General features: G+C 43.0%; 1 long non-coding RNA gene across 1 annotated transcript in view; it reads right to left on the reverse strand.

Moving 5' to 3' along the window:
* The window catches only part of LOC110402710, a 149,533-nt gene that overhangs the window by 30,883 nt on the left and 103,923 nt on the right, over window positions 1–14,727 (reverse strand). The window contains exon 3 of the long non-coding RNA XR_002441255.1: window positions 9,890–10,026. This is a non-coding gene — a long non-coding RNA (uncharacterized LOC110402710). The remainder of the gene's footprint in view (window positions 1–9,889; window positions 10,027–14,727) is intronic.

Here is a 14,727-nt window from a genome sequence, read left to right on the forward strand (position 1 = left end):
TCCTTCTCCTTCTCCTTCTCCTTCTCCTTCTCCTTCTCCTTCTCCTTCTCCTTCTCCTTCTCCTTCTCCCTCTCCTTCTCCTTCTCCTTCTCCTTCTCCTTCTCCTCTCCTCTCCTCTCCTCTCCTCTCCTCTCCTCTCCTCTGTTCCCTCTCTCTCTTTTTTTTTTTTTCTGGAGTATTTGTAACCTCTTTTGTAGCTGTTTTGTTGTTTCTTCCTATGTCATTTTCCTTCCCTTCACAGGTTCTGTTGTTGACGTGATAAGGCAGAGCTGTCAAACATGTGTGCATGTGTGGTGTTGGCCCCAACACTGCTTCCCTGAAGCATGGAGCAGGCAAGTGAGAACAGCACAAGCATCCCAATAGTGTCTCTATCTTGCCAAGGGACATCATCAATGCTTCAAGGGTGCATGGGTCTGGGCAAGCTGTTGAGAGAGAAATAGGCAGGGTCTGCTGAGTGCATAGATGTCCTGCCCAGCTTGGGACTGTCCAAACTGAGAATGGCTGGAGTCTAGGAGCAGCCAGGAGGCTGCATCCGACATGTGCCTATTCTTCATCTCTACCCAATGGAACCAGTTATTGCTATGGTCAGAATACATATTGCTATGGCCTCTGACTCCGTATAGCCACTGTATTTTCTTATGATCCTACAAGCAGGGGCATCTTTCTACTGCTTTCTCTCATTTTACTTATTTATACATAAATATTTTTGAGATTGTCACCCATACTTCACTTCCACCTACTGCCAATGACCCTACCTATATTTTCTTGATTTGGTCTAGAGGCTTGCAAAAGTAGCATGTCAATTTTAGAGAATGATTTTCTAAAACTCCAGTTATTCTGAGATCCAAGGGTGTGAGAGTGGCTTGGTGAAAATTCCTCCCTTGCTCCCACAGATCCCAGGTTTAGGAATGTTTTAGAACTTAAAAATAATCATCAGTCTCTTGTAGCATTCTTTCCTCTACAGACAATTGTGATGAGGTTGTCCAAGCTTTCCACATCTGCTGCATGACTCCTGTAATTCAGGTTTTCCTTAGAGCAAGCTGTCATCACACTCTGATAACTGTAAGTAAATCCCCAGTTTGTGCTGACTTCAAGAGTGGGCCAGCAGCACTCAGAGCTTCTGACAGCCTTGTTCCTTTCAAACTAACAGATGAGTATGGACTTCCAAGAACAGAACACACAATGCCTCTTGTGAGTAATATAATATATAATTTCCTTACTGGTGGAAATAAATAGCTTCATACTGTCACTCACTGTGAGGATACCATCAGTTGCAAATCTCAGCTGTAAGGGAAAACCACTTTAGGAAATCAAACAGGTGATTTTTAGCTTTAGACTGAATCTGTGGAAACTATTGAAAGCATTCATCTGTAATGTATTTCTCTTGTCCAAATCCCCCTGACAAGGAGTTCCAAATTTAGGTCTGTGCAGTTTATTGGAGGGGCATATAGTCGTGCTCAACCGTAAGCAAAATATTGTGTGGTATGAAACTGCTCACTTAATCACTACATCTAAATGTTACAAGATGTGTATAAGTGTCAGGAAGAGCAATCCGTGTAAAGCAACCTGCTCTAAAATCTCCCTTGTATACTTTGATCACACAACTCATGCAGTGATAGTCAGGGATAGCCATCTTCACTGGAGGGATTTTGCTCTTCCTTGCACTTTGCTAGCTCGTATTTATTATGCAGCTTGAAAAGCGTCACAGAGTTGATCTTTCTCCATTCAAGATTTTGATTTTTAAATTCTCCCTCTGCTTTCATTTGGAAGTTCTGAACATCAGAGAAGAGGATGCTGGGACAGAAATAATTGCTCTGAGACAGAAAGTAATTAACTGAGTGTCTCAGAGGCTGTGGTGGGCCTGGGTTCCTAGAACCTTATAGGAGGTGAGCCTAATGTACAGCAACTAGGAAGTTCTTAAATTTTTTTCCAGTTACATGATCAAATCTTCTAGTGAACTATCCAATTATACTAAAGAGGTAATCCACTCCAGTGTGGGGCTGTCTGCCAAAGAGTTCAAGTTGTTAGAAAAAATGAAGTAGTACTGCACTCCATGCTGTTAACATGCCAAAACAACAACAACAACAACAACAACAAATCTTTTCTCATGGTCCAGAATATTAAACAGACACAAATAACTTTCATTAAAAAGCCACATTTTCTGTGCAGAGTTTTCCCTGGAGAGAGCAACATTTCTTTTCCTAAGTTGGATGAATTTTGCACTTCATTAAATGCCTTGATCTTTTCATCACATCAGCCTTTAATGCAACAGCATAATCTTCAATTTGTCTGGATTAACGATTAAAACAAATGTGTCTGCTGCATGCGCATGTGCGCAAAATCCTTAAATAGTCTTTAAAAACACAAACACAACGACATTACTTTCAGCTCTCAGTTTTCTCACCAAAGGTATTGGTTTAAAATAAATATGCATGCATTTTTTAGTCAGGGCTAAAAGCTAACTGTTAAGGGCCTCTACCTCTTCCCTGTTGAGACCTGAGCTGAGCGGAGTGGTTATTGGGCTGGGTGCTCGAGCTGACTTCTGATCCTTCAGATCGAGTTATGTTACAAGCATGCTCTGTTTGCTCATGTTAAAATCTGAACATTGCATTGCTGGGCCTCGTGCAACCCTGCAAAAAGAGATAATTACAGCTCTGTTAACTGATGCTAACAACTAAGCAATGAGAAGGGAAGGCTTGACCAGAGGCATTGGATAAGTATCTATCCTCAGCTTTCCATTTCTCCTGCTGCGCATGTGCCTGGGAGATTCAGGGGTCGGCTCCGGTTGTCAGCGCAGGAAAGGCAAATTTGGTGAGGATTTGTCTTAATCCATCTTTCTGTCATTGTGGTGTTTGTGCTTCTGATTCACTGGCAGCTCAGCTGTTCTTGCAGTGGAGCAGGATGCACAGCTGGGTGCCCCGGCCATGTGTCAGGCAGAAATGGTTGCCAAAAAATGAATGAAGGAGCTGTGGGGACCAGAAGTCAGAACATATGACTCTATAGATACATTTTTGTCTGAAGATGGAACAAATGATGTCTCCTTTCTGTGGCAATCCCAGAACATACTGAATGGAGAGAGACTAAGTTTTATGTCACCAAAATTTACCGGAGAGATTTTGGTCTGAACAATTAAAACTGTGTATTTTGGATTACGAACTCCATTCATGCAGAAGCAGAAAACTCTTTTCTACCTGAAATCCTTTTTAAAACTTTTTTTAAAATGTTTTTTTAATTATAATGGAAGGAAGTTGTAATGAAGTCATGTCAAAGAGGATAGATACATCAGAATCACACAGCCTTTCAATTCCTCTTTCAAATGAGCAAATGGCAAACCCAACATAAATGCCTTGGATGAAATTACAATTTCAAAATATTCATTTTTCAATAAAAGATTGTCAGATGAATTTCTTTACTCATTTATGCTGCAGGTATACCTGGAAGATGCATTGCTCCAGTTCAAACTCACCCACAAAATTATTAAATGTCTCTCTGCTTTTTAGTGATGGTCAGAGATACAGGATAAAATCTGATTAAAGTTGCTACTTTTTTTTTTCCCCTGGTGTTTTCAAAACAAAGCTCAGGATGACATATGGAACTAAATACCCATCTACTTCAGAGACAGCATCAAAATATCAAAGCCAAAACTTAATGCAGAAACTGCTGTCTTGTCTTACAAACATGGGAATACCAAATTTCAGAAATTCACAGAACAGATCTGACACTAACACATGCCCCAAACAATCCCCAGGATGTGTTTCCAATTTGGGTGCTGCGGTGAAATAAAGATATAGAAAGAACTGAAAGGTCTCAGTTCTGGAACCACTTAGGTCCTGCAGTCTCAGAAGCCATGAAGGGAAGGTTTGATTTCACCCAACTTCAGCTGTGTAAAGGGGGGCTGTAGTCCCAGCTAATTAGCCGGGCTCCCTGGATGGTGCATACCTCTGGATGGAGGCTGTGGATGAGCTGCCAGAGCTGGGAGGGACAACCACACATCTCCCTGTTAGGGGGCCAAATTAAGCTAGAGGAGCTTTGTCCCAGCTGCTACAGTGGGATGGAAAGAAGCTCACGAGCAATTAAGGCATTCAGCTGGGTACCAGAGCAGGACTGGCTCTCGCAGCAGCACGTGGCCTGCTGGGACTATGAGGTGCACTCAAGAAGCATCAGGCAGTCCCTCTGCAAACCTAGCATGGTTGTGGCAAAATTGCTCTGCTGAGCAAGTTGACTGCCTCAAAGTGCCTTCAAACACTTCAAACTCTTTCTAGTTGTGATTGAAGTGCAACCACAGCCAATCCTGCCTTGCTGAACATATTTACACTGGGTTAAAGGAACGTGGGCAAGTAAACAGCATCTGATAAATGCATTAAAAGTGATAGAACTGTAGGTGAAAATCTGTGTTCCTGAAATCTTTCAGTTCCCCATTTTCTGTCTCTGCCAGCTGCTTGTAGCAAAGCGCACAGGCACAGGAATGGTTTTGACGTCAGTGAAAATAAAACCCAAGCAAGTTAGTTTCCAACAAGATGTAAAAGACCACTGAATTCTTGATGCACACATGCTTCCAACTCATAGTCTTCTGTTTCACAACGTGTCATGTGAAATGTTCTTGGAAAGCAGTGCATGGATGGTTGTTTTACAGGCTGCAATGCAATTTGTGATTGGAGAGTTTGGAAAGACCATTTGAAAGTTTCCTGTTGTATTGCAGGATGTATGAATAAATCAGAAAGAGATTTCTGCAGTGATGCATTATACCTTTGTTACTTAAAATACACTGCGTAGCTGACAGAAGCTGAACCACAAAATGTAAGCGTTTGGAAAAATAGCAATTTTTCCAAAAGGGAAAGTCCCCTATTTTTTTTCACCCACATAACATATAGTAGAAAGTGTTCCCCGGTATCACTACTTTGCTATAGATTAACACTAGGCTTTCTACATTTTTGGACCTAATAAATGGTTCTGTGGTCCTGATCTGCCACAATAACTGTATGGTAGAAAGGGAGCTATCCTTTCTAATAGTTTAATATCACCAAAAGCTCCTACTATAGATTTGGGGTTTTTTGTTTGTTTGTTTTATTTTGTTTATTTGTGTGTGTTTTCTTTCCTCTTATATCTAACACACCATTCTGGTGTAAAAATGCACAAGAGTTTACATCTCTAAACTGTTCTACTGCCCTGGCAGACATTTATGGTATGTACCCAGGGGAATCTGGTAAGGAGAGTGCTGGCTCTTAGAATCAGCAATGGACTGTACAGACCCTGACACTGCAGGGTATTTAAGCCCCATCTGAGGCATGAAAAGATGTGTCCCAGCAGTTTGATGTCCACTGCTGAATGAAAGCTATTTTGGATTATTTTGTCACCATCTAAACCCAGATGTGAAGCTCACTGTATTAAGCTGGCTTCAGGTCAGACCTTACATCCTCCTCCCATGCTAGCAAAGCCAGGACATTTTTTTTACCAGGAGTATTAGGCACTCGGCAAGTGTGTTAGACAACTAGACTAATTTATAATACTTCAGAGTGTGTGTTTGTTACAGGTATGTCTGCTGACAACCACGGTGAGTCATCTAAACAGATCCAATACACATCATGCACACTTCTGATGTCTTCTGTGCTCTCTGAGTGAAAACTCAGGAAATGTGACTCTTTCTTCCTCTTTTTCAACAGAAATCAAAAGCACTGTTGGCACAGGAGTTTAATGTGCCAAATAAATAGGAGGTAATAAAATTAATGCTGTTGAGGAAGTGGCAAGAGACAAGGAGAGAGGGCAGAGACCTGCCAATAGAGCAAACAGAAACCAAATTAACGTCATCGATGGTCGAAGGCTGGAGCTGACTGTGCACCTCAGGGGACCAGTAGGGTGATGGCAGACCTTACATTTGGGTAAGAAAGCAAATACAATGGCCCCCACTGCAGAGGGAAGCCTTGAAGCAACAGTGAGATAAGTGAAGGTGCGGTGTTGCTGAGCCCACCTCCTCTTCAGCCTGCCATTGCTACCTCACTTGATATTTCCCTCACGTGCAAGTTGGAGGAGCACAGCCCAGCACTACAGGACCTTGTTTTATTTTGCCTCCTACCAACTCCTCATCCACAGCATGCTCTGAGGACTGCATGCTCTGAGGTCTGCTTCCTTCACCTTGTCTTCCCTGGTTCCTTGCCTCTGAGCTGATCTGAAAGCCTTTTGTTTGGGCTCGTAGCTTGGTGGTGAGTCAGCAGCCACAAGCAGGGCGAGTGGAGCCGGCGCAACCAGTAGGCCTCAGTGACCACCTGCTCCAAGAAGTTTCCTGTGTGGGCGGCCAAGTTGGAGACACTTAATATTTGAGTTACAGTAAATTTTATTTAACCTTGCGTACACTTTGCAGGCACTCGGGGCGGTTAAAACTGGATGACGCTGACCTTGGTTGATCAGAGCCCAGTGCTCAGCCCCATATACAAGAAGCTTTGCTGTGAAGCTGGCCTCACTGCTGATTTCATAGGATCACAGAATGGTTTGGGTCTGGAAGAGGCCTCAAAGCCCACGCAGCCCCAACCCCTGCTGTGCGCAGGGCTGCGCCCCACCAGCTCAGGCTGCCCAGGGCCCCATCCAATCTGGCCTTGAGCACCTCCAGGGATGGGGCACCACAGCTTCTCTGCGCAGCCTGTGCCAGCGCCTCACCACCCTCTGAGTGAGAAATTTCTTCCTGATATCTCAGCTAAATCTCCAGACCTTCAGTTTAAAAACATTTCAAGGAAGAATGGCAAGGATCTTCCCTAGCCTGGCTATTTACTCCATTCATCAGCAAGCACATACTTTGCGAGCAATTACTTTGGCCTATTTCCACTCCTGGGCACCATAAATTGCTCTCAGTTCCTTTAGACTTTCATTCCATGATGTCTTTTCTGAGAGTGATGGGAATTTTTTGAGTAGGTAGTTTCAATACATCTATGAACAAAAACAGATACTTGGAATTTAAAATGTATTTTTTTTCTACCTTGCTGGCTACAGAACAGCAAAATTTCAGAATTTGAAACATACATGATGACTTTTAAGATACAAATTCTGAAAATTCACAAGAAAGGAAAATATCTGAACAAAACTTCAAAAATACTAAGAAAAGGTAGAATCATAGAACCGTTTGAGTTGGGAGGGACTCTTTAAGGCCAACTGATGCAACTCCCCTGCAATGAGCAGGGACACCTACAGCTCTATCAGGGGCTCAGAGTCCTGTCCAGCCTGACATTGAGTGTCTCCAGGGATGAGGCATCCACTGCCTCTCTGGACAAATGTTCCACTGCCTCACCACCCTCACTGTAAAAAGCTTCTTCCGTATATCCAATCTAAATCTCCCCTTTTCTGTTTGAAACCACTTCCCCTTGTCCTGTCACAACAGACCCTGCTAAGAGACTGTCCCCTTATTTCCTACAGCCCTCCTTTTTTTTTTTTCCAAAATTATCTAATGAACCTGAGAATTCTAGAGTGATTTTTTTTCCCTGTGCACACATTTTGAAAGCAGAAGAAGATGATGTGCTGTGGATAATTTGCTTTGCTCACAGGCAAAGAGCTGGGATGGGATCAATTGCTTTTAATTATTTGCTTCTCTTCCCCAGTTCTCAAATGGTCATTGGTGAGGTTTCTGTTAAATTCTGGCTTTGAAAGTAGTACACTTCTCTGCATTTGATGTCAGGCAATGGAAGGGATTAATTAATGTGAACGCATTACAACCAGCTCACTTCTAAGGCATTCTGATAGTGAGCACTGTTGAACTGTTCCCCTTCTCTCCCTGCCCTACACATACAGCAAATCACTCATACTTCACAGAATGAAATTAAACTTAAAATAAGAATGGCAGATGAATTTCAACAATGTAAAGTGATGACACCATGGGGAAAAAAATAAATTCCAAACTTTAAATATGCAGCGCTTGGTCTCTGAGTCACTTGCAACTGTCCAGGAATGGAGTCCTAGGGCAACAGTGCTGTGGAAATACCAGCTCCGTGCCCAGGGAAAGGAAGAATCACACCAAACCACTGTCACTACCAGCCTGTATAAAAACCCTGTGTGGTTTGTCTAGAATGTTGTGAACAGTCCTGCTGCTCTTCTTAAAAAAGGCCGTAGTGGGCTAAGTAAGGACATAGAGGAGGACAGCCTGAATCATCAAGCATGGTCAAACAGCTTCTATGCAAAGAATGACTGGTTGGTTCAGAACCCTTCAGCTTAGCAGAGAAAGATGACGCAGAGCACAGCAGAACAGATGGCTGTTGTTCTTTTCCAGCAAAGGAGCTAGGAGCCACCAAGTGGGTTGGATAGGAGGCAGGTGGAAGATGGACAGTGGTGGATCCTTATGTGTGCCCTGTGCTGGGGCTGGCTGGGAAAGGAGAGTAAAGCTTAATGAAGAAATGCATAAAACTCTGAATTCAACTAATGTGTATGCTTCAGGCAGGAGCACCAAGTCTAGCTGACAGCCTGCAAGGACTAATTTGCTGAGAAAGGTCTCAGCTGACTCTTTGTAGGCTTCTGATGTTGCTTCACTGCAACTTGATTATGAAAAATGAGACCCCGATACAAAAATGACTGATTTGTGCAGATGAGTCAGAGCAAGCTGTGTTGCACAATGTGGAAATTGTAAACCTGGTAAGGGAAGTTTTGTCAGTCTGAGAAAGAATGTGATGAACATGATGCTGAAAATTAAGAGTTTTATTTTGTTTTCCCAGGTAGGATTGTTGGCAGCAATTTTTATAGGTCTTCCTGAGCACTTTCTCTCATTTCCATTTTGTGATTTAGGTCTACTTCATTAATTCATTAAACTAACAGAAATGAACACATGAAAGTGTGGAGATGATAAATGGGTCATGTAGTCAAATAGCTGTGACATCAAGAATCATCCCCATGATGGTGGAGAGTGATAGTCATCCAGGATGAGTGGTGGGACTGGATGCTTAAGTTAAACCAAAGTCAGGATTTAATGCTGATCTTTGCATTTCAGCTGAGTAACCACAATGGGATAGTTTAGGGGCAGAATAACTCCATTGAGGCTCACCAAGGTGATGGGGTGTGACCTGGAAAGCCAGAGTCCACTGGTACATTTGTTATGTGTCCCTCACAAAGAGAGGTGAGCACATAGTGTTCGGCCCTGTTGGACTGAAGGAAAGCAAATAAGCTTTCTATTTTGTTTTGCTTTCCCAGAGGTTCTTGTGCCACATGAAGAATATCCTTGCTGTAATGCAAGAGTTTTTCAGAGACAGATACAATGACACACACATGTGAGCACAAACACAGAGTTTTGCTTGGACAGTCTGATCTCCAATGAGATGAATTTATCAGCTTGGAGGGGTCAGAAGACAACACAAAGCACACGGGGGACTTTTATCAGCAATAGGTAAGTGAATGGAAGGGATCCCACACACCTACCCTTCAGTGAGGCCACTAATATGAAAGATTTCTACCAAACATGAAGACAAGCCTTCAAGGTCGCTGGGTACATTAAATTAATGCCATCACAAAAATTCCATAAATCTTAATAATGAGTCAAGACCCTCCATGATTTTGCCCATGTATAACCATTGCTTTTTGGAAGGACAGGAGCAGGGTGCAGCTGTAGGTGCAGCTCTGTGCTTGCAGGACTACATATGGACAAGGATAGATTTCCGCTAAAAAGGAGCACAAATGTACTCACGTGCCTGGACAACACTCTCAGCCATATTGTCTGATTTTTGGGTGGTCCTGTGTGGAGATAGGAGTTGGACTCAATGATCCTTGTGGGTCCCTCCCAACTTGGGATATTCAACGATTTTATGTTTATTTGTTTGTTTGCCAAGAAGGGCCTGGTCTAAGCCTCTATGCTGCTAATACCACTCTAACAAGAGCTACACAGGACACTTCACAAAAAGCAGATGCAGGCAGATGCAGGATCAAGTACCTTAGTGGGGAAGACACCACTGACTTTTCATGTCCGTTGTAGTAGGGCTGGCAGTCATCTTTTCACAAGCTCCTCGCCTCCTGCTGCCAACCTGTAATGCTTCTCAGTCACTTTCCTCTCTTTTCAAGTGCTGAAGACTAAGTAAAAAAAAAAAAAAAAAGAAAGATGAACCATGTTGATACAGTTTACATGAGTCACGCTGGTCTCCAATGAAGTGGATGAGGCAAACACCCCAGGAGAGGGGGTGGGATTTTAAGGAAGGTTTTGTTTTGTGTTTTACCATGATGAGGCATTTTTAGCACATAAGAAGGCTGCCCTGAGAAAAAAAAAAAAAAAGAAAGAAAGAAAAACAAATACACAGGCTCCACTGCTGAGCCACAGCAAAAATGAACTTCTGTTCCTTAAGGCAGTCCCAGGACACTTCCTGCTGACAAATCCATTTGAATCTTTACATCAGAAAGAACCAGAAAAAGATGCTTTCTCACTTAGCACATAGGAGTGCCACCACCCACCTCTGAAGGGGAAAATAGTTTCTGTGGTGTAATTCCACAATCATCCTTAAAATAATTCTGTCATTCTCACCAATTACTTGATAAATGCTATACATACATTAGGGCAGTAGTGTGTATTATTCCTTATGAGCATTTACTGTACATGCAAGTCAAGACCATGCACAGATTTTGTTAGAGCTGTACAAACAGATGGAAAAAAATCCTACCTCTTCCAATGGAAAATGTGGACTTTTTGTTTCCTATATATTTCCACACGGCATGCCTGCACTCATCAGACTCTTGGATATATTAACATTTTCACTTTTTCATGATGTAGGGCCTAGTCTTTTTGATAGATAAGGCCGTAAGTGATAAATTCCACAGTAGAAAATAATATGAGTTTTCTATTTAGAAAAAGCATTTAAACACATGCTTTTATTTGCTCTGCCAAATAAAAACAAGTCAAAAACACAAGCTTGAGCAGTCTGAAGCTTCACAAATTTGAGCTGAATTCAGTGGTCAGTTTTAGAAAAGGTTAAAAAACAGCAAGAGAGAGATTTTCAAGAGATTAAAAATGCATTGTTTTAATACTTCTGAAGAGAAACTCCTAAGTTTTTGTCCTGATTACATGTTTAATTAAAAAGATATTTTTGTTGTTTCTTTAATGATTTGGTTCTCCTTTGTTTCTTACTACAAACTGTAAGTAACCTGAAAGAAAACACTCTCCCCTCCCAAACACTTAGTTTTGGCACAGCAGAATCTTAGAGATTTATATAAAATAAAACATTTTGCTTTTGGGTTTGCCAAAAATCAAGACATTTCCATTGTGAGACAACTTGTTTTCTTAAATCCTTGTTATTATGACTTTTCAGTCCAGTAACTTAAAGAGAAAACTCCATTAGCCAGGCAGCACTACACCTCATACTCTGGCAGGTGTGAATTGCTGCAGAAGTGAAGAATTAGGTTGTTTGCAGGAGCTGTACTCTCTGGTTCTGAACTTCAAATGAACAGATTTAGAGTAATATGTAACACAATAGAAGTATTAAAATAAACATATCTGCCATGGGATTTGGTCTTCTTCCAAGAATGAGAGTATGACTTGTTCTACACAGCTCATGTTTTTCCTACTTTTCATTCAGGTTTGAACATGAAATTGCATACTTTTTTTTTTTTTTCTGTAATAATTGGACCACACTGTCTCCTGTCAACAGAGCACTTACTGTCACCCTTCAGTATCTTAGACTCTTTGTGTACAGTTCACACATTAAGGCACTTTGTGAAATTGATGTCCAAGAATAAACAAATCCTTACTCTTAATAAATTGAGATTCCCAGCAGTAGCTTTCCCTTACAGGAAAACAGTTTATTTAGGATTAGATCAGAATCCCACACTAACTCCATCAAACAGAGTGAGGAAGATCCTCGAGTTGCCTATTTGCTCTCTCCTGTTCTATGACGTCCAGACTTCCATGACTTACTTACAAACATATATGCCTGTATGTACATCTGTACCTACCACACCTCCACAAAGCAAAAGGACTAAAGATTGAACTCCAATGAATAAAAATGCTTTCAAATAGAGCAATGCCTTTGTACTGTGCATTTTTGGCCAACCACACCTATCTTTTCAACATACCAACTCGAGAAAATACAGAGCTAAATGGTTTATTCTAGCCTTGCTAAACAATGATGCAACTTGGTGTCTGCCCTCATTCTTTTACAAGGTTAAAGCCCTGGCTGACTAGCATCCAGTTACCTTGGAAAACCTTCCTGACAAACAAGGCTCATCACCCTGGAAGGCCAACAGGCAGAAGAGATGCTCCGCAGCCAGGCTGACTTCTGCACACAAGTGGGTGGTACGAACATAAAAGGGATGGCAGTAGATTAGAGTTGCTACTTTGATCTCCCTACAATAACAATAAAATAGTCATAAAGGACTTTCACTCGGTGGATCTCAAAGCACTAAGTGCAGTGTTAATAAACCTCACAACTCCCCTGTGAGGCAGATATTATCACCTTCATTTTGCCAAACAATAAACCCAGCCCAAAGGTCTGAGATGGTTTGCTCCTAGTGTGCAGATAGTGTGCCTCTGGCATGTGACCTGGCTCTCCTTGCCCATTCTCGTCCTCCGTGATGGGGCTGTGGCTACCAGACACCAGAGGAGGTGGCCACCATCATCATGGCTTCTTGTGGGCACTGCATGACTGGTGTGCCTTGCACCCTAGGCCTTGCTTACTCACAGTGGCCCTGTTTCACCAATTTGCTCTGCTTTGGGTGAGGAAAGTGACATTTCTCACTTGTTTGTTAGCATTCAGAACATTCGATTCTCCCTTGGTCTTTATTTTCTTTAATTTTCACTTGTCTATTTTATTAGTGGTATTCTTCCTCAGTGGTATTCTTGGCAGGTCTCAGGGATGCCCAAGTCAGAGCTTGTGAATCTGATGTCTGTGAAGCGCTGGGGCTTGTATGTTACCAAAACTGAGAGGAAGGCACTCCCAGGGGAGGGCTGAAGATGCAGCCTTGGGTCTCACAGTTCTTACCTCCACCTGCTTCTCACTGGTGTACTCTGGAGAAGTGCTGCATTTCCATGCCCGCCCCAAGGGACCTGTCACCCCTACAGGCATGGCCACAGCCAGCCCCAGGCCAGGAGGCAGAGCAAAGACTGCAGTGTTTTTTGTTGTCTTGGACAGCATCCATCTGGTGTGAGATCTGGATCTGACCAGGCAGAATGGGACTAGTCTAACTCTCTGCTTGCTGTGTTTGCACTTGCCATTGCCTGTGGATGTTGGGCTTCCCACTCCCTTCCAAGCCTCTGGAGAATCGGCTCCCATCCTAAAAGTCTGGATGCCTGCTGCAGAATTACCATAAAGCTCCTTTTTCTCAGACGTGTCCGCTTTTTCTCCCCTGCAGGCTCAATGCAGGTGGAGCTCTAGCTGCAGCTCCTGTCTGGATTTGGGAAATCACTGCCAGGATCCTAGGCAGCTGGCTCCACAAGAATGAGGGAGGCCGGTTTGGCTGGCTGAGGCAGACTAGGGTGGCTAGCAGCCTGTGGCTTGTGGGATTGGGCCGAACCCTGCACACACAGCAGCGTCCCAGGGGTCTCCGGTGGGATTGTGGGTTAGGGAGAGGGGCTGAAAAGAGAACAACCCTCCAGTGGGAGGGATATGGGCTCAGAGCCAACAGCAAGCATTACATCAAGGAGGAAGGAGCATGAATTAGTGCCTGCACTTGTCTTGGTTAGCGCAGGAAGAATGGGATTAATTATATTAATTTTAATCATCTGCTGCATTTGAGGTCAGCGGGAGAGACATCAGGGATGGGGAGAGCTTGGAGAAAGGGAAGTGGGTCCTCATACAAATGGATACAGGGAGTTGGGGGAAGAAAGATTGAGAGCAGGGGGCAGGGAAAGGTAGCTTGGCCATGAGGGAGGAGACTGGAGTGGTGTGGATGCACCAGTGGGAAGGGAAGCTGGGGTGGCCCTGAAGTAGGGAAGCTGCACAGGGTTGGAGGCTCTAGTGTAGCAGGGCAGAGGATTTCAATGCACAAGATTTGAGGTAACTTTGGAGTTATTCAAAAGCCATCTGGACATGATCTGGGGCAAGCATCTCTAGGTGCCTGAGCAAGGACCTCCAGAGGTCCCTTCCAGTCCCAGCTATGTTGTGACTCTGTGATTCAATGAAGTAGGGGAAGTCTGGGAAAGTCTGGGAATCCCTGAGGCAGGAATGGAGTTAGAGGAGCATTGAGAAGAGAGGGCTAGTGGGGTAAGTAAGTGTTGAGAGCAGGTTTTTCACTGGCATATTTTGGAGGCAGCCAGGCTGGAGCTGGAAATCCTGTTGAAACTACCCATCCTTCTCCCACCCCTTTCATCATCCTGTTGGAAATGCGGCATAGACACTTTGCTACAGGAGTACTTTGCAACACTCTCATGATTATAATTAAGGAATAATATTAGAAGCAGTCACCAGAAAAGGAGACTGGAGTTTCTGCCTTTATTAATAACCATTAGAAGAGTACCTTGGTAAGACCTTTCTTTATCTCAGGGATCAAAATCACAGAAGCCACATGACATGTCATCTTGCAGCCTAGGGAATCTGCTACCCATATTTTCCAGAGCAGATCTGATTTTCCTGAAGCATTCACTACAGCGGTATTCACATTCTTCGTGATCACCATACCTGTGCCCAGACTTAAGGTCAGGATTGTCTTTTCTTACTGTGATTTTTAGTAGAGTTGGGTTTGGTATGGTTTTTCTTTCTGTCCCATGGGAAATTTAAAAGATTTTGCATATTAATATCTTGAATCAGGAAAATATATCCATTGAAGTCAGGACAAATAGCTAAAATATCA

The sequence above is a fragment of the Numida meleagris genome, chromosome 1 (assembly GCF_002078875.1).
Source record: "Numida meleagris isolate 19003 breed g44 Domestic line chromosome 1, NumMel1.0, whole genome shotgun sequence".
In the NCBI taxonomy this organism is placed as follows: Eukaryota; Metazoa; Chordata; class Aves; order Galliformes; family Numididae; genus Numida; species Numida meleagris.